At 45.2% G+C, this 23386-nt stretch overlaps 1 protein-coding gene, 1 long non-coding RNA gene and 1 other non-coding gene across 7 annotated transcripts in view; 1 reads left to right on the plus strand and 2 right to left on the minus strand.

The window, feature by feature from the left end:
* Positions 1 to 837: 837 nt before the first annotated feature.
* LOC106847487 (uncharacterized) lies at positions 838 to 5108 on the minus strand. 2 transcript variants are annotated; one of them, XR_011506538.1, is made up of 4 exons: positions 4819 to 5062; positions 2283 to 2431; positions 2054 to 2135; positions 1042 to 1954 (listed from the first exon to the last, which is right to left on the minus strand). It is a non-coding gene; the product is annotated as an uncharacterized lncRNA (long non-coding RNA). The 2 variants fall into 2 exon arrangements; XR_011506537.1 differs by lacking the exon at positions 2054 to 2135 and having other exon boundaries at positions 838 to 1985; positions 4819 to 5108.
* LOC123289656 (small nucleolar RNA SNORD123) lies at positions 2530 to 2599 on the minus strand. The gene has a single exon (XR_006533720.1). It is a non-coding gene; the product is annotated as a small nucleolar RNA SNORD123 (small nucleolar RNA).
* Positions 5109 to 5239: 131 nt separating the features above from the next.
* The window catches only part of SEMA5A (semaphorin 5A), a 460083-nt gene continuing 441936 nt past the window's right edge, over positions 5240 to 23386 (plus strand). Inside the window, exon 1 of one of the 4 annotated variants that reach the window (XM_070519875.1) lies at positions 5240 to 5713. The gene's annotated coding sequence lies outside the window, so the exon portion shown is untranslated. The remainder of the gene's footprint in view (positions 5714 to 23386) is intronic. The other 3 variants (XM_070519877.1, XM_070519876.1, XM_070519878.1) reach the window with 3 other exon arrangements.

The raw sequence follows: 23386 nt of genomic DNA on the forward strand, positions 1-23386 counted from the left end.
TCCAGGGCTGACACAGGGGCTCCTTAGGGTCAGCAGTGATTCAGCCTCCTTTTTTCAGCTCTACTGTCCTTGGCTCATGGCTTATATCCCTATGGTTACCTTACAGTCCAGCATGGAGGGTGGAATTTCAACTATCACACTCAAGTTCCAGGAGGAATCCGGAAGTGGGAGGGAAGGGCAAGAAAGATCACGTCCAGATAATTGGTTCTCTCTTCTATAGAGCTTTTCTTGGAATCCCAATGACTTACACCTTATTTGTCACAGCCAAGTTCCATGGTCTAACCTAGCTGCAAGAAAGTTTTTTTCCCCCAAGCCTGGCTTATTGTAATTCCAATAAAATCAGGAGCTCTGTGTTATTAAAGATGGTGGGGGGTGCTGTGTGGGGATGGTCACTGAGGTGGAATGCTATAGACTGGGGACCGGTTAGACGGAGACCAGTTAGAGATGTTGGTATTTTGGGTGAGAGAAGCTGACATTCTGAATGAAGGTGACAACAATGGGAATGGAGAGAAGGGTCTGAAAGGCAATTTGACGGATGGGCTACAGGATCCTTGACAGCTCATCTTCCCACTGATTTGCTGCCAGAGACACTTTGCCTACTGGTTTAATTTCACTTAGTAGATGCTCTTCCCAGTGAACTCAAGGTCATTATGAGTTAATCTCCCTGGTAAATGATGGAATAAACCAAGACAGACTAATTTGTATTTCTAAATCTATGTTGGAAGAAAATTATTTTTGAGAATATATCTCCTAAGGTATTTACTTCCCCCCAAAGCTCTATTTCCAAAGACAGGAATATAGAGGACATTGATTAATAAGTATCAAACATATCTTTTTAAAAAAGTACAGCCTTCTTTGCTTACAGACGCTCAAGATATATACAAGACTCAATGTCAGAAAATAACACTTAGGGAACCATATGGATGTCTTATCTCCATGCCACAAACCATCTGCATGTTCTCTAGGTATTCCAAAAATCTTTTAAACCTAGCATTTTTTCTCCCCAAATCATACTTACAAAAAGATGACTTGAGGTGTTTTGAGCAGACTGATTTTATTTTAAGGAAATTGGGTTGCTAGAAAAATATATCTAGAAATTTAACCATAAAGAGAAGGCAAAATAATTCTAGATTTCTAGAATATTTTGGTCTTCTGGAACACAGCTGGAGTAAAATACAACGTCTTTTATTAATAGGCCGTTACTGAAAGTGAGATGAATTACTAAACTTTTCTAAGAAAAAGTAACTGAGAACTTTTTGTTGAATACATGCTCTGGTTGTCTCCTGGAGTTCCCGCTGTGGCTCCTAGTGGGTAGACTTTAAGCAGCTGCTCCCTGGAACATGGAGCCATGGAACATGGCTGCGAGGTAGGCAAAGGTGGTTTTCACCTGTGGAGTGAGTTCAAGAGTTCAGAGGTGAGCAGAGCTCACTTGGGTTGGGAGAGGGCCAGGTCGCTCTGTTTCAACCTCTATGGAATAACTGGCAATGGCAAAGCATGTTTCTCTGACAAGACACGAGAAGCTCAAGGCAGCCCTGGATGGACTTGGGTGGAAGCTCAGAATTCAGAGGAGGGGACGTGATGGAGTGTCCAGTGCACAGACTGGCGGAGGGCTGGAGAGTGGGTGCCCACGTGGTTGATCGGGTAACTTCCGTTTAAGGTCCAGGAAGCCGCACTTGGTACCGTGCCCATTTACGCTCTTCTCAGATGTGCCATAACTATTTCCTTCCTATTTTGTCTTACTTTCTGGGCTGCTCTTTTTGAATAAAATTGGCCTGCTCACCTCTGCCAGCTGCTACTAAACGCTAAACGGGGCGTGAGTGTTTCTTGAGGGGGAAAGAACCCTAAAGAGTTTCTGGTGAAGCTCAAGGACTTCGTTAGGGGCTGATGACTCCCTGAACTCTCCCGACTTGGCGATTCTTCATCTGTCAGAATTTGGGGAGGACCACAGCATCACCTGTAGACATCATCACGGGTGTTCCAAACACCTGCAATACATGAACGAAACACAGCACTAGGCAATCTTAGCAAGACATAAAACTGCCTATTTTCTTACCAATGTTTGGCCATGTTAAGAAAAAACTGATGGAGTCGATCAGATGATCTAGCAGTTTTTCCAGTTCTTAAATGCCATGGATCTAAAAGAAGGAAAACAGGAGTAAAAAGAGAACACTCGTGGATGATGATTCTAATGTGTCCCCTGGCTCATTGGTAGGAAAATCCCGTTAAGACGTAAACATCCAGAGGCGCAATTGCTGGACTGAGGTTTTTTATAATATCCTTACAATTTCATCACATTGTAAAGATCACAGAAGTCAAGGTCTCCCTTTAAGGTCACTCCTGACCCCCAGCACCATCTTCCTCTCTTCCAGGTGATGTTCTTGTCGGTGCCCTCCTTGCTCCTCTCATCTGGGGTGGCAGTTTAGCGATGTGGCTGAAATTCACAGGACAAGGGAGGGAGGTAAAGACAAGACAACTGGTTAATTATTTCAGACGCATAAGAGACCCTTCATATTTGCGCACAGAAACTGAGGTGAATCAGGAAATGGATGGCGTTTTTCAAGTCACATAAATCAGCGCCCCAGAATTCATCATTTTCACCAAGTGTGCAGTTGGTTCTCTCACTCTTCTTATGTGCCTGGCTCACTGAAAACTGTTCAGGGAGAGCTAAAATTTTACTTTTAAAAGAAGAGAATGAAACCGTTTTGTTTGGAAATGATCACCTCTAGTTTTGCAATGTGATGAGAAGAAGCTTAACACAGAAAGTTCTTTAATAAGCAAAGACTTTTCAGAGAAAAAACTCCAGACATTTCATTTGGAAAAAGGAAACACCTGTGGATTCTTTAAAAAAATTTTCTTTGTGGAGAGCCTACTTCTCTGCTGGGCTGTGGGTGAGTATGTTACTGACATCACCTCCTTTCTCCTTTAACACTTACAAAGGACATACCTGCCAGCAGGTTTGTGTGAGCTCCAGATGAACAGATGGGGGCTCAGAAAATTTAAGGAACGCTTCCCCAGGTCACAAAATGAAATCACAACCTCAATTTAGGTCTATTTCACTGTAAACTAAGGATTCATTTTAAACTATAATTTGGTTTCTTCCTCTTCTTTTTGCTTATCAATAATCTATTTGTAATTTATTATCAGTGAATATACATATTTTAATAATGCTTCTAGGTAGCCTGTAAACCACCTGTAAAATTGACCCCCCCCATAAAGTTACATAATTTACTGAGTAAACACTAAGTTATCAGCCCTCCTGCGTTATGGTGTAGAAAGCCATTTTCTTCCCACTGCTTAGCTCTCTACATGCCAAGAATGTTTTTTCTTAAGCGTACATGCCTTTAAACTGCAATGTTGAGGGGCAAGGACAAGCATTCGCTAAACACCTTTGGGTCCTAATTTTTGTCTCCCTTTGCCCTAATGGCTGGAGGCTCTGCAGGTCCACGCACCCACCCACCCAAGGGCTGCAAGACTCAAGCGGAAGGCAGCATCCTCCCTGACGCCCCACCTCCTAGGAGCAGAGCAGCAGGGCTAGACCTCGGCCAGCCTCTTCCTCCCAGGGAGCGCTCCCAGGCCTCTGTGCCACGTAGGCAAGAGAATCGGAATGTCAGGAATGGAGCTAGTGTCCCACGTGCCAAGCACAGAACAGAGAAGTGTTAAGCTTTTCGTTAAAGCCCCAGGAACTAGGCAGCTGCCCAGCACCAGGCTGAGTGCCCCCACCACAACCCAGGGAAGAACGCTTCTCAAAGAGGCCTGCCCAGCTCCTGACATTTCCTTCCGGACGTCTTAAAGGAAATCCGAGTGAGGGCTTGATTACCCCAAGCAGCTGTATCACCAGTGTGAGGGAGAGACTGGAGGGTACGGGCTGGGCTGAGCTTTCACGGAGAATTGCAGAATTGTTTTCACTTAATTATTTTACTAAAAAAATATTTCTAGAAAATAAAGACAACTCAATGTCAATTTGTCTTTCGATTGTCCTTCTCTTGGATCTGCGTGGCTACTGTGTGAGCCATGACACCGTCCAGCCAGGGAGGGGTTCTTAGTTTTAAGGATGAACTGAACAGCAAAACTAGGGGCGCACTCGGCCATTCCCAGGATCGCGAATCCCAAGAATTTGCCACAGGCTCTGGAGGGGTTGTGTGAACGTGGGCCACGCGGCATCCTATGTCATTGCGGCAAAGGAGGGCAGTGGTGGGGGCATTCATGCGTTTCCTTATGCAAGGGAAACTTTACAGCCACCCTGGGACGCCGAGATGGAGAAAAAACGGGCCCAGAGAGACTGTCCCCCACCCCCATCCAGAAGGAAAAGGTCACGCGCGGCCCTTCAGGGTACTGAATGGAAGTTTTGCAACAAAGCATCAAATTCTAGGAGTCCGGAGAGGCACTTTGCTTTCCAATTACCAGTCTTTTCGCCTGAGTACTAGGTCGATAAAGCCGAAAGATCTGGCCGAAGCGCAACAAGTAACATCTGTCCCAGAACTGGATGAGTTGACCTTGTCCATCCGGGGACTCCTCTCTTAACGCTGAACGTGGCTACTCCGGGACCCCCTGACCTGCCTCTCCGGTTCGTAGGATTTGTTCATTTCTCTAAGTTTACTTCGCCGGAATCGACCCGAGGGAGCCAAGAGGCGCACCCTCAAACCGCTCCTCCAAGAACCCGCAGCAACTCTCCGAGTCTTTAAGGAGTTTCCAGCTAGCGCACGCATGAGGATGTCACACGAAAAGAACAAAATCACAACCTCGGAGTCCGCGAGGCGCCGGCGGCCCCTGCCCACCCTGCTCCCCACGGCTGCATTCGGCCGGGGGACGCGCACGTACCTGGAGCCGAGGCCGGCAGAGTGGGCGCGCCACGTCTCGGATCCCGGCCCCCGCTGCCTCTGGTCCTTTATACCGCCCCCCCGCCCCTCCAGCAGCCACGTCTGAGCGGCGGGACGGGGGGCGGGGGAGCCACAGAAGGTCCCCGGGAGGCGAGGGAAGGGAGTCCCTGAAAGTCAATACTCGGGCGCACTCGCACTAGGGACGCAGGAGTGGGGCTCTTGGGGCGCAGGGGGACGCCCTGGGCGCCGAGGGGGGCGCGTCTGGGGAAGTGGGAGGGGCCCAGGGAGGTCGGGCGCGGGGTGGGGCGCTCGGGTTTCACCCAGGCCAGGAGGGGGAGGAGGAGGCGCGGCGGCGGGGGCGGGGCAGGGGCGGGGCGAGGGCGGGGCGAGGCTGCCCCGCGCTCCCTGCCCGCGCGCCCCGCGCCACTCTACTCGCCGGGAAGGCGGCGCCGGCGGCTGCTGCTCTTGCTGCGCCCGCTCCTGCGCGCTTCCCTCCCGCCGCGGGTGGGCTCCGCAGCCTCCGGCCCGCGGCGGCCCTCACCCTTCACCGGGGCAGTGCAGCCCGTGCGGCCCATCCCGGGGGCTCCCTTCTCCCTCCCGCAGCTCCTCTGCGGAACCGGCTCGGGCGCCCAACTTTGCCTCTTCGCCTGTCGCCCCTGCCGGGCGCGAACCTGTTCACCCCAGTCCGGCCGCGCGCCCAGGGACCGTGCGCCTGGCGCTCAAGCCGGTATCCTCAGCCCTGAGCGCAGGGAGTGTGGGGTGGCTCTGGGGAAGTAGCAGGGGGCGGCGGCGGCTGCTGCCTTGACTTCTCTTGCCGGGCGCTGAAGAGGACCCTTAGAGCCGCTCCGGGGCCCCAGGCGCTGGATGACTGGCACGAGGAGCGCGCCTCGCACCTGGTGAGCGAACCCCCTACCCCGTCCCTGTGTGGCCGTGGCCGCAGCTCCGACCGTGCCGCGTTGCTGGCCGGGACCGGGGGGCTGCAGTGGTCGGCGGGTGGGTTGTGTCGATCTCGGGCAGGGTCCATCTGCAGGCACTGGGCGGGGGACAGCCGATGGTTGCGCGTACAGAATTAAGACCACCATCAGTGCGGGGGCGCCCACACTTGAGCTAGTGCACTGGTTGGAAGTTTGTGTCCCTGCTTTTCCCGAGGTCTGAGCGTGCAGAGGTAAGGAGCAGAAGTGACCCGGTGGGCGACTGGGCAGTGGGAGAGTCGGGACCCCTACCCAACACCTCCGGAAGGTGCGCGGTGGAGATCTGTGCATGCACCCGGCGCGCGGCCAGGCTCGCATCGTCGCGGGTAAGGGGCGGGGGTCCTGGTGCTCCGGGCTTCGCAGTCCCGTAGCAGCTGCTTCACAGATCTTCCGATCTCGCAGCCCCGCGCGCTGGGGCAGGTTTTTCTCTGTGAGTTACAGAGGTTTTGCTGCGCGCGTGAGAAACCGGGAGGTAGTGGGACTTGGGCTCAACTCCGCCAAGCGCCTTGGTTAATGAGGGAGACAGGCTGGGGGCCCCCCTGAACCCCGCGGCCGAGGATGCAGAGGCCTGGGGAACCCGATGGGCTGCAGCCAGGCGAGCCCTTTCCGCGGGCATCTCCCCGCCGCTCCACGGATTTTGCATTCCCTAGCTCTGGGTTTCGGGGCCGGAGGTAGATCTGGGCCCCAGAAGGGAACCGACGCGGAGGAGTGATGGCCCCGGGATCACTCCCTGCGGCGCCCAGTGCCCGGCCTAGAACAGTCAGATCCCGATTCCCGGGGCTTTGGCGGGAAGCGAGTTTCGCTCCTCGCCCTTTCCTGGCTTTTGTACCTGGATGCGGCTGCTGCGAGTTGGGATTTAACTTTCCTGCGCCTACGGCGTCCCGGGGATCCCCGGCAGGGGGCGCTCAGAGCGAGCGCTGGAAGTGGGAGAGAGGCTGCTAGCAGCAGTTACCCTCTCCTGGGTGAGTGGGTGGGGGTCCTAGTCAGCAAACAGCAGGACCAGGCAGATCTTGGCAATAATTTCATTGGGATGGAGGGTGGGAGTAGCTGATCTGTTGACCAGAGGGAGCTGTCAGCCTTGCAAGAAAGGTGGTTGCCAACACACAAGTCCTCTAAATAGAAAGGTTCCTTCCAGAGACAAACGTATCCCAGCAAACTATTCCAGTCTGTTCATCTGTCTTCCTCCCTGTGACTATTGTATTTACTCAGAAAGAAATGGAAATCGAGGGAGGATACTGGGAGTTATGTTTAAGAATGACGTAGAAGTTCTGCTCCTCAGGAGCACGTTAGTTACAATGCCAGGAGTTACAAATGATTGTTGCATCTTGATTTTAAGAGAAACAATCGTATGTCACCGTTAGCTTATCCAGAAGAGCTCTGTCATAATGGCCAGCAGATATGTTGTTAATTATAGAGTTAATCTTTCCTAAGGAGACACAGAGGGAGAAAAAGAGATTTTTACCAGGGAAGATTTTTAATGCCTAATTAGGCTTGCTAAATTAATTGCTAATTAATGCCAGTTTCATTATTGAAGAGAGGGTAAAGTTTATCATGCACTATTTTTGTTGTTATTGTTGAGGAAGATTGGCCCTGAGCTAACATGTGTACCGATCTTCCTCTGTTTTTTTATATGTGGGACACTGCCACAGTGTGGCTTGATGAGCAGTGTGTAGATCCCTGCCCAGGCTCCGAACCCATGAACCCTGGGTGGCCAAGCAGAGCCAGTGAACTTAACCACTAGGCCACCAGGCTGGCCCCTATCAAGCACTATTTTGAGTTACCAGTTCACAATTTCAGTTAAAGCAGAGAATATCTTAAGTTGTATATCACCTAAATAACTCTTCTTATCTATGCCTGTGTTTACCCCAAAGGAAACATGGATTTTTTTACCCCCCCCCAAAGATTTTTGTCCATGTTTGTTTTTAATGAAAAAGCAGTCTGAAATGTAATTGTTTGGGCAACTTGAAACACAGATTTCTTTTTCCTTGAGTTTCTTTCTTGTAAAAGCTTGGCCCTGAAGTAACAACTCCTCTGCAGTGTTGTGTGGTGACACTCGTCATCTGCATACTCATGCAACCACGGGTGATGAATGGTACCTGTGTGTACATGCTTTCAGCCTTTAAGGACTTTTCTTAACAGGGAGAATATGGATGTGGCAAATCATTTTCTGCCTTTTGTGAATTGCTCTAACTTATTTGGCTGTTTTAATGACAAACAGCTGCAAGATCCCTGCTGAGAGCAAAGACTTTGGTCTCCTGGGTGGTAAAGCTTGTGTCTGTCCAAAAGAAGTTGCTGAGATGTTCAAAACTGGTAAAAATAATCCTGTGTTCTTCGCTGCCATTTCCTTTTAAAAGGATTTCTTCACACGTCTGGACAGAGTGAAACAGAAACACAGCGCAGTGGCTGGTAAAAGTTCTTGGTAACGGGACCATAGTGAATATATATGCACATTCGTGCTAACTTTTGCTTAAGTTTTAGAGGATTCATAGACGTTCTGAAGCCCCTTCCATGGCTTTGCCATGAGAAATCTTTCTTCATAGTCTTCTCAGGGACAAATGTTAAAACCAATAAACTTTTCTCTATACCAATTGCTCAAAATAACAGATGCCACTCCTTGAGACTATGTCAAATGCTAATAACGTTAGAGCTGTTTAACTGAGTCACTGCATAGTTTTTATAAACTTGGTGATTATTTTTAATGAACCCAAATATCCTTTTCTGTCTGGTTATAAAGTCATGGAAATGGAGACTTTGCTTCTGGTACACATACAGGAAAGTGAGGGAGAGGGGAACAGATTTTGCTAAATATCCAGGCAAAGGTATCAAGGCGCTCCATTATGTAAGCAGGCAGCCGTGAACTCTAGGGTTAACTAAGATTAGACACTAATCCCAAAGGAGAGGTTTGGATCACAAATCATGGAGTTTGCAAGATAGAACAAATTAATTAGTTTATGATATATGTAAGTCAAGGAATCCATTTTTGTAGTAGTACACGTAGGAGTATTTGAGCAAAGTAGTTCCACATCCTGCAGTAAATCCTCTGTAATTCTTGATTCTAAAATTATACCAAATTTGTATTTAAAAATGCTTCTGAAATTGTTGCTATAGTTACCCAGACAAATTGCTTAAGGTATAATTATAACACTAAGGTGACAAGTTTTTATGTTTAATGTTAAATAATTTTTAAACTGTAAATTGCCATGTCTAACAAATTGAGTTACACCAAAGTGCGAAGTGTGTAATCTGGAACCTTGTAGGTTTCTGTCCACCTGCGGCCGTTTGAAAATTTATGCAGAGAAGGTGAACTATTTTCTGCAGTCCTAAGATGAGTATATGTAAGTGCTTTGTTTATACTGTCCTTGAGTACTGTTGTTGACGACATGGACATTTTCATGTATGTTCCCAGCAACCTTTTTAAATTGAGATGCAGAAATTTTGTTGAACATTACTGGGTTTTATCACTCTGTTTCCTGCCTTGTAGAAGTGGCCTGCCATAGAGAGGGGGCAGTCTGCTGTCTAATTCCTGCACATGTTGGTAGGGTCCTAAAGATAAATTCAACAGGTGAGAAGTAGCTCATTGGAAAGCAGCACTTCGAAGAGGCAGCTTTTGGTATTCTTGGTAAATATCTTGCTTTTTTCTTTGATGAATTTGTATGGTATGGGTTATCTAGATATATAGAATCAATCAATTTCTAACAGCAAGAAAAACAATTACAGTAAGCTAAAATATACATAGATAAGCTTTTCACTTTCAATGAATCTAACTGAAACTTGTTTTAATTCAGAATTTAAGCCAAACAGAACAAAGCAAATTAAGACTTGATCCAAGGGAAAGTGGTGTATAATAAGTAATTTGTTATAACATAGTGGCATTGACAGAATTAATCTTTGCTGTCTAAAAGGTTCTAGAGCTAAGGAGACCTGGCTCCAAATTTTATGGAGTATTTTGAAGCCAGGCAACTTCAAAGACAACTTATATTTCACCCGGGGCGTGACATTTAAAATAGATTTAACCCAACAGTGGGCTCAAGAAAACAGAAAATTTTCCCAAAGGATTTGCTATTGTCGTCTTTTCCTTTTTTTTAGTCCAAGGTTAATGGTTGTTTGACGAGAGCAAAGATGAACACACTTTATTTTCCTTTCCTAAGTTTTAAAATATGTTGGCATAGTACTGTTTGGATTTGGAAAAAATAAAATTCTGTTCTTTACTCTTTTTGCCACGTACACTAGAATTGGTTTCCTGATTAATATTGAAAAACACTGTATTTCAAAAAAGAATAAATTTTCTAGGACGTGAATTTCTTTTATTTTTGGGAGACCGTGAACTCACTAATCTTTTATTGTCCCATCTTTCATTCATTATTTGTCGCTATGTCTCTGTGGAACTGGTTAACCTGGAGTTCATGTAGAATGATGAGGAAGTATACACTGGAACAATTTTATTTTATGTTGTATTTTTATGTACATTTGAGAGTAGATCACATTACTGCAATAGGTAATTCAATTACAGATATGTATGATAAATAACCAGGAGAGTGATGCTGTCAGGAGCCAACTCTACTGAAGAAATAATACTGTATTTGCTGAGATGTGAAATTAAATAAGTTCTAGGCAAGTGACAATCAGAATGGAGCAAGGACAAATTGTTCACAGGAAATAGTGCCTCTTTCAATCCATTCAAATTCACCCAACATTTGGCAATGATATATGATGTGCCTATGCAAAGAAAAGCAGAGTCAAAAAAAAGTAATAAGAAAAATTGTGCTAAGCAGTTTCCCGTGAGTGGTCTGCAAAATCATAAAATGGCTAGGGTTTGGCTGAAACTTCCCTGCAGAGATGGGTTCTTCACAAACTGATTCCAAATAAAATCCCTCACGAAAATGTCTGTTTTTTAAAACATCTGGAGATGGGACACATCTCAGAGAGGGCTTCCAAAGCCATTCTCGGCCAGCCACCAAGGATGCAGCTGTCCAGCTGCCAGGACCACGCGGGCATGCTGTGGAAAGAGCGCATCAGAGGCCAGGGACACTTATGGGTGGGCATCCTGCATCAGTTGGATTTCAGAATCACACCTGGCTTCCGTGATTCCTTTTACAGGATTGAGATTTAGATCTGCCGTAAAACTTTACCGCTTGTAAAGCTGAAAACATTGTTTGTAACTGGTGACATAAACCAAAGATAATTGCTCAGATGTGCAACTTCCTTTGTCCAGCAAATATTGTAATTAAGCCACTGTTCATGCCAGCTAACCTATAAGTATGAATTAAATAGGATTTGCTTCTAAGACGACTGTTAGGTAAATTCCTGTTATATTCTAGCTGCAGACTTGACTTTAGAAAGTTAATTTTGGGAAAGCTGGGTAGGATGATTACCAGAAGCCCAAAATTGGGCAGGGCAGTTGGTAGAGGCCTCAACCTTGAATGAAGCACTCACTGGCATCAGAGAGGTCCCAAAGGCACAGGCCCGCCCGCTGTGCTGGAGAGATGTCAGCAGTGGGGGACGGATTGCTGGCCAGAGTCGGGCAGCTGGAGAGGGGTGGTGTGGGCAGCAGCAACTGACAGTAGCACATCTGTCCCTGTGTGACTCAGGGTGTTGGACAGAGGTCCTCTGAGGTCCCGGCACAGAGCATGTGGGTGGAGTATGTGGATAGACTTGGAGATGGCCAAGTGTCCATGGTGGGTCAGAGTCCCATGTCTGCATCGGGTCTGTGGGTCCTTACAGAGCCAGGTCCTCAAGAAAGGGGGGGTAGAGACAGCAGGCGCTGGAGGGCTTCTCTACAAGGTGGCTAGGATGTTTGGTTACCAAGGTAGGGCCCCAGGAATGATAACATGAAACCCATTACTGGAGTATATTGTGATGTGGAGAACAGGTTGAGGGAACAAGACAGAGGTCTGTGAGTTTGGTAGAATGTGCAGTTGTGGAACCAAGCAAGCAGGACTAGCTGCTTGCCACGGTGGGTCCAAAGCTGGTCAGATCTCTGCTGTGTAATGCAGATGGGTCCTTGGGTCTGGGACCTGCAGTGGGGACTTAACTGGTTCGGCTTGAGGGGCGAGGGGGTAGATGTGCCCCTGAGGCTGGGAAGTGGGGAGAGTCTTGTATGATCGTGGCTCTCTGGCTTGCTTTAGCCCTGCCACTGTTCCTCCCTTCTGACTCCAGCTCCTCCAGCCTCCTTTCCAGCCTTTGCCGAGTGAGTTCTCTTCTTTCTGCTTGGATTGCTTGCCCTCCACTTTCCCGGAAGGCTCACTGCTTCCAGATCTTGCTGCTTTGAGGGCTTTTGCTCAAGTGTCCCCTCTTCAGAAAGCCCCCTCAAATCGCACTGTCTAGACTGCGTTCCCTCCTTCAGTCCTCTCTCTTCCCTCAGCCTTCTTTTTCCTCTTTGTGGCATTCTGCAGCAGCCCACCACACTGTATTCATTTCTTAAAGGCTTTCACCCACAGAGAATGTCCACTTAGGAGCAGAAGATGCTACTTTGTCCTTTGGTTATCTCCCTTGCCTAGACAGTGCCTGGTGCGTGCGCTGGCCTCAGTCCATCTGTGATGAGTGAATGAGTCAGTAAATGCCTTTATGCAGCATATAAATAGTATAGACTACAATATAGTATTCTAGATAAGGGACTGGGCTTGAACAAGACTTTTCAGGGCTAACTATCAAAGCTAAACACTATTTATTTTCTTTACGTGGAGAAAAATGTTTCAAGTACCCCCAAAGTGATTTATTAGCATAGTCTTGAAATGCAAATATCTTTGTAAGCCAAAGATTATGTACTTCATATATCCTAATGCAGGGCCATTTGCCTAATAAGTAAATGCCTGTTAAATGAATTGATGACCTTGCTTGACTTGGAAATTAGCATAGAAACACTTTAAGTGTATTAGAACATTTTATGTATGTTAAAACATAAAAAATTGAAATTCAGGGATGTTGTTTACTTATTTAAAACAGCACCTTTCCCTTCCTGCCCCCCATCCCCGCCACAAAAATTCCAGGGAAGATATTGTATCTTCATTACATATTTTCACACATTACCGAAATTTTAGAAATTCTAGACTATTTTAGAAATATGGCAGGCTTTCTTATTTTATTTCTGAGATTACGCCAATAAGCCTTGTGACTTAGCTGGATTTATAGTTTAATAAGCTGAAACAGTTGAGTGGATAAACAGAATGTGGTATAGCCATGCAGTGGACTAGTATTCAGCAGTAAAATGAATGAACTCTTGATATATGCTGTAATATGTGTGAACTTCAAAACATTATGCTCAGTGAAAGAAGCCAGTCACAAAAGACCACATATCATATGATTCCATTTATATGAAATGTCTAGGAAAAGTAAACCTATGAAGACAGAAAGCAGCTTAGTGGTTGCCTGGGGCTGGGGACGGGAATGAGAAGAACTGCAAATGGGCAGGCGAGTCTTTTGGGGATGACGGAAATGTGCTAAAACTGGGTTGTGGAGGTGGACACCCAACTCTGTACATTTACTAAGAATAATTGAATTGTGCACTTACAATTTTATGGTATGTAACTTCCACCTCAATATACTTGTTTAAAAAGAAAAAGAAACCTGAGACATAATCTCTAAAGTTAGAGTACGTTAAACCGCCAGTGGCCTAAACCAATCCTGCTGCGTTTACTGGGAATTGTGGCCCGTTTCTGTGACTTTCACAAAGGCTGGTGCTAGGCCACTGGATGCCGAGATGAGCAGCATTTCTTTGATGCTGAGGAACTTCCCGGGATGTGTATCTGAGCTCTGATCTCTGTTAGGAAACTGAGCAACCCAGGTTGTTTCCAGATGAGACCACAGAACTGAATTAAATCAATCCATTAAACCAGTCAGCCAGCCTAGCTGCTCAGTGTTCAGTGCACCCCAATTCCCAGTCTGTCTGTTGGAGTACACTTTGCTTCTGCCGCTTTTATTGTTGCATAGGCAGTGTGCTATGGGACATCTTTGAAAACACAGAATTCCTGGTCTCGTTAGCGCCGCAGGGTCTAGAACTCCCAGAGTCTCGCTTTGCTCACCAAATGATGCTGCTTTCTTGTGATGGGGAAAAAGTTCTTGAAGCCTGCTTCTGTGACCTTGTACACTTTCATAGCAGGACATTGCTTCAGCTGGTGAGGCAGGTATTTCTAACAGCCAGACCCCCTGGTAGAATGCAGATTTTTAAATGCCCAGAGCCTGACCACTTATGGCGGGGGGCGGGAGAAGGGAGTGTGCTTTTTTTCCCTCCTTAGAAGGAAAAAAGTCATAAAATTGCTCCTAGCTCTTTCTGTTCTGCTTTGACATGTTTTGCAGTTAAAGCACAAGCTGAAATTAGGTTATGGGTAGAGATACATAGGAATTGCCTGTAATTTCCTTGCTCTTCGACTGCTGTCTCTGGGTGGAAGTGAATGTCTTTAGCTCTTCCCTCTTGTTTATTGCGACTTCCATCTGTTTAGTGCGTTAGAATCCTCTCTGCCTCCTGCCACGGGGCTTCCTCAGCTCTCTCGGCACCTCGCTCTCCCCACACCAGTTGGTTTCCACATGGTGACTTTCCGTGGGTGTGTTTATTTTGGCACAGAGGGTCTGAGCTCCAGATACGCTCAGCATGGCTTTCTGGGGCTGACTGGGACCCACTGGCCTTGAGAGCTCATATGCATCTCTCCATTAGTAATACAGTATTTTTATCCATTTCTGTGATGTTTTGGGCAAGCATTTTTTAACAGTGTTTAATTTCTTCAGCCCTTGTAGTTGTATGTAAAAACTGAGATTGCTAAGAGTTTTAAAACCTAATGCCATAGTTTAATTGACCTCTTACCCATGTTGTTTCTGACTTGCTCACTCTGAATTTGCCTCCTCCCAAACTTACAGCCTAACCTAGACACAAACTGAGTAAAATTTATCAAATGACCATGTTTTTCTATTACCAGTCCTAAAGTATTACTCAGCCTTGGTGACTGGTAAGAAATTATTTATGAGATTGCATTAATATTTCCTTCTGCTTATTAGATGGCAAAGGAGTGGGTGATATTTTTATTTTTGATGTCACTTTTGATGATTTTAATTGGTCAATAAAATACTGTTTAGGTGGGTACTTTTTTGTGGTTGTTTTCGTTCATTTTTGGTGAACTAGTGTTCTCCAGAGTTCAAGGATAACTACTTAGGCACTCTCTTAAACAGATTGACAGCTTATCTGATTAGAGAAATTTCCATGTTGCCTTCAAAACAGATATTTAGTTTTGAAACACAAGGAATAAGAAAATGATGCAATTTTCTTTTGTTTTATGACCTCCTTTAGAGTAGTTGTTGGTTTGTATTGGATTTGATAGCTGGAGTTGATCTAATTAAAGTAACATGTAGTATTACGTACAGAATTATGTGAAGACATTGTCCTAAGTGGGGAGAATGTGTTAGACCATTAGTTTTCATGATTTTTACTTTTTTCTAACCATTTCCTTTTCTGGAAAGCATCCAGATGTTAACACCAAATATTGATTTTGGACACTCGAATATGTGTAGGATCCTGACTTTACTCTGGCAGGATGAACACAGGGGAGAACTTTGAATATCCACATCCCAGCCAGGGCGGGAGAATATGTTCACTCCCTTCCAGCTGCTGGCGTCTCCTGACCTCTTGTCGTTCTGAAGTTTAAAATCAGAGGATCTTTGGCAACATGTCAGCCAAGGAAAACTCCTTTAAAGTTTGAGCTAAGAGTTAAAGGTTAGGCATTGTATTTATTGGAGTTTAATATTTCTGGGCTGTAAATATGGAAGAAAGATCATGTTGTACAGAGCAGGAGTCCAGTGCCCAGATGTTGAGCCTTTGCACAGGGTAAGGTGACCAGATGTCCCGTGTGGAAATGCGAATGCTGGCCTGTGGTTTCCTGTCCTTTCTGACAGTGCTGCTCCTCAAACGTCCTTTAATGCCTTCTTTTTCCCCATCAGAGGAATTCTCCTTTTTGCCTCCTTATCATGATCCCCCTTGCTAATCCAGCAACCTTTAATTGTTTTGTTCCACTTTCACTAGAAATTTTTGAGTCAAACCAAGCTCGAAACAGACGTCTTCTAACTGAACTTTTAGTGTCTAACAAGACCTAGCTCACTCTCTTTGCCCTCCTTTCTCTGTTTCAACTCTCTCCCATGTTAAAAGGAGGTTTGCTGGGTTTTGCATCCTGTGTCTGATACTGCCTGGTGTCTCCAGTACTTGGCTCTTTGCTGCGGGGTTTCAGAGTTGCTACTGAGATGACAGGGACCACGTTGGACAGGTTCTTTTGCCCAGAGTCTTGTTCCTGGGGTGCTTCATGTTGGCTCTTATAGACAGGTATATGACAGGAATGTGAAGGCTATTTAGTTCCATCCCATTTGCTTCACATTTGATGATGCTCTCAAGCTGTGAAGAGCACGCATCTGCTTATCAGGTAACTCTCTTTGAGGAGAAAACTACTTGCAGCAAGTGGCCATGATAGAAGAGTCTTGGTCATGATAGATAAGAGCAGAAGCCTTGGGGCTGTGCTTCTCAGAGCCCTCTCTCTTCTCTACCTTTGAATCACTCTCATTTCCTTGGCCCTGGTCACACCACAAGGGTGGTGCTGGGCAGGTGGGGATATCTGAACCCATGGGCTTGAGTTGCAAGTATTTCCCACTCTCCCTATCCACCTCCATTTTTTTTTTACAATGCACATCTTAAACTAGTACTTTTCTTCAGCTTTCTATACTTAAAAATGCCACCCTGCATGTAAATTGCGCAGTGGTTGTAGGGTGTGGCTGCGGGGTAGAGATGGGGAGGTAGGAGAGGGAACCTCTGTGTGGAGCTCTGCAAGTCCAAGCAGTGCATATTGGCTGTCTCGGCTTTCCAAGCTCTCCAGAGCACGCCTGGAGCCAAACTTGCTCTCCATCTTCCAGCAGTGATGGAATTCCCAGGTCCTATCACCAGTCTGTGAAAAGAAATCATTCAGGAAACTGCAAGCTGGCGAGTAAGAATTGCAAAGATTCATTCACTGGAAAGCTTACACCTGCAAATGTTATTTAACTTTGGACAGTTTCTCCAGGCCCACCTGCTGGGTTTCTGTCTCATCGAGGTTTATCTCGGAACAGAGGAAAGCCCGTGAAGATTCCCAGTGGAGATCTTATGGGACACATCCCAGAGATGATATTAGCAAAAGGGCCTTCAGGGTGTCCCACACCTCACTCATCGCTGACCTAAGAATCTGTGTAGTAAGGTCACATTTCTAGAACTTCATGGAGTAACTGTAAATGATTGGACTTTAGTGGCTAAAACTATAAACTATGGTTTATATGTGGAAGATAGTTTATATCTTCTCAGTGGTCAGACACCCTATGAATGAAAATGCCTTGAAGACATTTTTTAGAGGAGAATCTCTTGATGAATTAATTGTTTATTGAGGTAGGCTCAAGAAAACTAATGCTTTGAACTTGGACCATGGCTAGAAGGAAGATTGACTTGCCCAACGTGAGGAGCAGAATGGAGAGGGTAGCACAACTTAAGTTTTTGATTAGGAAGAAGGGTATTTCTCAATGTCTACGTAGTATTTAAAAGGAGCTTTTTTTCTCATATAATGGAAATTAGAACAGAAAATCATGCACTCCAGATTCAAACACAGTTTAGAAGTTCATTTGATTTCTTTGTTGTGGCTGGTGGAGGGGAGTAGTAGAGGCTTTGGAGTGAGTTTGGGAAAGAGAACTCCTGATAAGTATTCTTCATTTGGTCTTTGTGACCCTCAGCTTGTTGATAATCTTTCAGAAGATCTCAGTTTTCCTTCTAGTGGCCAATTGCTCTGCACTCTTCTCTCAAGAGGGAAAAGAATCGTCTTGAGCTCTCAGCCAGTGAGTATAGATTAGAGGAGAAATGCAGTAAGGTGCGGGTCTTGTTATCTAATTCCCCAAAGTGTTCCGCTACATACCACCCAGATCCTTGTCCTCTTTCTGAACCCTCAGCTCCATCTGTGAGTTGGTTTGGGGTCGACATGAAGGAGGGACGCAGAAAGGAAAGGATCACCCTGAATAATCGTGACTGCTCTGCGCTCCAGAGAATGTTGGTTCCATTTAGTCTCTTTTTCTTTTATAAAGTCGACAGTGGCTTTTTCTTTCCTCCTCTTGCATCTGAGACAGTAATCATTTTTTTGGCAAAAGCAGTTAACAGCTCCTATCCTTCCCATCTTAGTGAGTTTGGGATCTGCGGAAGAGCCACATCACGACATGGTTTGGCATGGGAACGCAGCTCCCATGGCCTGGAACGCTGGCTGACTGGCCCCTTGGGGTGGGCACCCCTGTGGCCCATAAAACGCAGCTACCAGTTCACCTCCCAGGATCCGTAATCAAGAGTCTCCTTAATTACTGGCAGTAGCGCATGAACTTTAATGCAGTTTTGGATTTGTCTCTAAGTGCCTTTCAGTGGCTTTAAGTTTTTGTTTTTTAATTAAAAGAGTATGTTCCCTGAAGAACTGGCTTTGGGGTCCAGATTTCCTGCCTTGAGGTTGTAGGAGACAGCACTAAGTGGGAAGAATAAGGATTGTGATTGGGGGCTTGTCAAAATCATCATTAAGAGATATATTAGTGGTTACCAGAGGAGAAGGGGGCTTGGGGGGAGTGGGCGAAAGGGATAAAGGGGTACTTATGTATGGTGATGGATAAAAATTAGACTCCTGGGGGTGAGCACGATGAAGTGTATTCAGAAATTGATAAAGAATAATGTCCACCCGAAATTATACAGTGTTATAAACCATTATAGTCCTAATGAGATTGCTTGGGGAAAAAGTAAAAGAGACCTGGACAAAGGGTACAATTAGCGAATGGCTCAGGATGAAGACTGATGTGGGAGATCCCCAGGGCAAGTGGCCTTTGTGGGTTCTTTTTTAATTGCACTTTTGAGTGAACACAGGGTTGGTAACCAGGTTTAATTATTCCTGCAGGGGTAAATTTATGAAAACAAATCAAAAGCATGTTAGGGAAGGCTTCTGGCCTGAAAGTGTACAGGTTGCTTGTGTTTATCTTTGTTCCTCTTCAGGTGAGGGCCACTGTGTCTTTTGAAACCTAACTGTTATGATTGACTTTGACTTCTGCCAGTTAGCCATTTTCCTGATAATGGCATTGTGATCCAGATATATTACAGTTTATGTCAGATATAAAAGCCCCTGTTGAAGGGGACCATCAGTGCCACCCAAATCCATCTCTTGTCTTTCCTATCTGTGGGAAGAAAAAGATTTAGTAGATGTCTTTATATGAGAATTTGGAGTTAGACTTTTAAGAATGAGTCAAAAGCTAAAGGAATTCCTTTAAAGACATAATTAGGGGCACATATGAAACTTGTAAAATAGGCAAGGTTGAAACGCTTTGCTTTTCTGGGCAAATGGGAGATTGTTAGCTGTTTCCTTTTCCCACATTAGCTTCCAAATGATTAATTGGATTTATTTAATTAAATGCTCCACTTTTAAAAGGAGTGGAAGCCCAGGGAGTATTCTGAAAATAGTATCAATTGTTTTGTATTGATCTACGATATACAACATGGCTTGCTTATACTTAGAGAAAAGACTGTCAATTCTATATTCATAATCTTTTTAAAATTATTATTTAACTATTGGTTCTAATGTGAAAAATATTTTTTAAAAATCTTATGGACAATTCCAAAAATTCCCTATCATGAAATTCTTCTCCTTTGCTGCATTCCAGAGGAGCAAGCCAGTATTGAAAGTGGAAGCACATTGTTGTTGCTGCCATAGCAAGTTGAAATGTTTGGAGAGGTAGCTAGGCTATTTTTCATGAGTTCACGTGTGTCCTGTGGTGACCAATTTCTAATGATCCAAAATTAGTCATGGGATCTTGGACGTGACTGTGCTAAGAACTCAGACAATTGGCATATTCAACATCTTTGAATTGTTACCTTAAATCTAACACTATGATTGATTGCTTTGGTCAAACAATATATCATTCTTTGGAGAAAACAAAAGGATAACCTCTAATTGTGAACAAAGAGATCAGAAACTATGGAGTTTGTGCTATACAACATGAGTGCTGAATAAAATTGGGAGCAGTTTCAGGCTGTTGGAAGATGACAGTCTCTTGGTGATGAGGACAGTTGACTAACTAACAGGGACATTTTTATTATATTTGTAGGGGCATAAAGGAGAACAGCAGAGATTTTTTTCTTCTTTTGTTTTGTTTACATGAAAAGAAGGTCAAAGGAGAAGGTTGACTGGACTCCCAGGCCAGGAAAGGCTTGGTTATCACAGTGGCCTTTCCTCTGTGGAAAAAAGAAGAGGAGTTGCAGTTACACATGTTCCCCCCAATCATCCTAGAGACAGATGACCAGTTCACTTTGAAAGGATTGTGTTTACATTTCCCCATGTCTAGAGAAACACTTTGTTATTAAATATGTGCCCAGCATACAATTGTCCTTTTCAGTGTTCATTGATTACTGTTTTTCCCTAAGGTTTTTTTGTTTGCTTGTAAAGTAATCCATAGTTTACAAAAGGATGGGCTAATTTTAATTTTTAATAGCTTTATTCTGACAAACCTTTTTTGTTGTCTTAATTCAACTTGATGTAGCAAACAGGAAGTGGATTGATTCAAAGGAAGAGAAATGCATTTGGTTGAGTCATAGCGTCTTATTTGTTGAATGTTGACTGCCTCCTAATTGGTATAACCATTCCATAGGATTCTGGAATTTGGAAGACACCATTGAGGCTGTCCAATGCATGCCATGGTCTGCATGCAGGGCCTTTTCTAAACCCTCATAGGGAGATGGTGATGTATTATGCTCTTAAAGAGGGGCTCACATAGGGTCTCCGTGTTAACGTGGGTCATTCATTTTTACTGTAGTCCAGAGGAGCACAAGGGTGAAAGATGGCATTGGTCGTCCAAGAAGTGTTTACTGGAAACTTCCTCTGTGCTAGACCCCAGGCCCTGCCCTGGGAATATAGCATGTAGAGGACAGAGATGGTTTCTGCTCTCTTGGTGACTGTTTTCCAGCTGGATGTTCCTTATCTTAGCATGGATGCCATTCTTCTCCAGTGTTTCTCCACAACCTGAACCGATGCTTCAGGTGCAGTCAAACCCTGAGGATTCTCTAGGGCCTCAAGCCAGGATGGTGATGTTGGTGGGTGGGAGGAAGAGTTGGGCATAGGAACAATTGGAAAAGTTCCCCTGTTTCCACACCCTCCAGGCAGGTCTTCCTCACTTGCTGGGACTAAAGGGAGTGGTGGAGGTATGGAAGGTGGTACCCCGCTAGCACAGACACATGGTTGGTTCCTGGCCCAGGGCTCAGCGTGCATAGCCACACCCATCAGAGCACATGCAGCCAGGATATGACGTTTTCAGTTGTAGTTCTCTATGAGCAGATAGGGCCTGCAAATCAGAAATGGCTTCAAGATTGCTCAGGAGAAGATAGAATTGTTCATAGGCTTCCTTTTCAGGATCATAGAAAAGTTTGCAGTCTGCTTCATCTCCTTGGGATGGCTCAGAGCCATTACTCTTGAGGGAGCTGGATGCTGAGACCTCTCTATGTTGAGCTCACTCTCTCTCATGGCCCCAAATGGGCAATATGTCTCTTGGTGTTTTTTAGGGATAAAAATCATATAATCCGCCTTTGTTGCAGGCCTGTGTTTTCCACTGTCTATTGTACTTTGTAGTTATGATAGAGAAGCCAACCTTTCCTGAAATTGAAGAACCTCAGGATGAAAAGGAGAATTGGCACTGGAGCATCAGAATGAAGCTGCTTAAGACGACTCCTGATGAGCCTTCCCTGCTGGGACCACATCCTCCTGCCTCTCACTGATTTCCTAGCCCCTTAGCACAGAGTCCAGGTTGAAGCAAACGCTCCTTTTTAGCTTGATTCCAGCATGTTGGTCAAGATTCCCTAGTTAGACCGTGTGCTTCCGGAGAAGGATCATTTCTCTGTTGTATAAGCCTTCTGTGAATCCTAAACGCTCCTTTTGTCTGAGTTGAGCCGTCATCAGTGGGTTTACATGACGTCAGAATGCCAAAGACTTCAAGACTTCAAGGACTTCAGTTTCTCAAGTTGTGTGCAAATGCAATCGATTCATCATTTCTCATTACGTCGGTGTTTGTGAACCGCAAGAGTTAACTTTGTCCTTTGATGTGAACCTGAGAGAGAAGCCACTTGTTTGGGCATAAGTGTTGGCAAATATTTTGGAAATAAAGAAGAGAATATTATAAGGGAGCTTTTTTTTTTTATCCCAGAGTGTTGTTTGAGACTTGAAGAGTTTATAAATTATGTGTATTGTTTCCTTTTGGATGTTTAATTTGGGTAAATATGTTTGTTACGATTATCCATCAAGTTATATGCAGCCGTGAAAGACTCTACACATAAAAAATGTGGCTACTGGTGTTAATGGGAATATCTGAAGTCTTCCACCAGCACCTGCAGCCCTGCGTGAACATGAATTTTCTTTTTAACATGTGGTCTATCCCTTCATGGCATAACTCAACACAACCAAGAGTTGCTGACTTTACTCATGACACACATCTCTAGAAACACGAGTCTAGGAAAGCTGGTGAATGCAGAGATGAAGAACAGCAAGGGAGATTATGACTAAATGCCTCGTGCTAACAAATGCCCCTGAGCCCTCTCTCTGTCTTCCCAACCATCTTCTTTTTTGGCGGGGGGGGGGAAGATTAGCCTTGAACTAACATCTGCCACCAGTCCTATTTTTGCTGAGGAAGACTGGTCATGAGCTAACATCCATGCCCATCGTCCTCTATTTTATATGTGGGTCACCTGCCGCAGCTTGGCTTGACAAGCGGTGCATAAGTCCGAACCCGGGATCTGAACTGGTGAACCCCAGGCTGCTGAAGCAGAACCTGCGAACTTAACCACTGCGTGACCAGGCTGGCCCCCCAACCCTCTTCTTGACATTGCCTTATCTTCAGAGGTGATGCTGGCCACTGGCCTTGTTGGATACTTTGTTGAGTCTGTTTGAACGTGACACCTTTTGGTTTTATGGTGCTTCAGTTTCAGATAACTGTGCTGAAGGCTGCAGTCCCAGTGATCTGAGGGGCAGTAAAAGCAGTAAGGATCTGAGTATTGAAGTGGAAGAAAGAGAATTTAACAATACATCAGCTTGCCAAAAAATACTTTTATTTCGCAATTTTCCCCTCTTGCTGAAGAGCTTTAAGCAGAATGGATGAATAACTGAAAGCAAACTTCATATTACTTTCAAATATACCCGTGGACTTTTATAAGGATTGAAATATGAGGAGGAGGCCAGTATCTGAAAGCATGTTACTCATTTATAATGTGAAAAAAAAAAAACATTTTGGCCCCAGTTCAGTGGCTGTCTTAATGATGTTGGCAGAGGCCTTTATAAGTCAGTGTCTGAAGTAGGCCTTGCATAAAGACCTTGCGTGTTTTATTTTGTTTTAATTGAAGTTTATTAGTAGTAATTTCAGTTCAGTAGTTTAACATGAAACAAAGGCCACCGTCCTATGTCCTCAAGCCCTTGAGAGGAGCCATGCAGCTGGCAGGGGAGCAGGCAGGGGAAGCGTGAGCTCCCAGCGGCACAGGCAGAGGCAGGCTGCCTTCTGCAGACGGACAATGGCATCCTGAGCTCTCGGAAAGGTGCTGACAAGCCTGGAAGCCAGAGGGGA

The sequence above is a fragment of the Equus asinus genome, chromosome 10 (assembly GCF_041296235.1).
Source record: "Equus asinus isolate D_3611 breed Donkey chromosome 10, EquAss-T2T_v2, whole genome shotgun sequence".
NCBI lineage: Eukaryota > Metazoa > Chordata > Mammalia > Perissodactyla > Equidae > Equus > Equus asinus.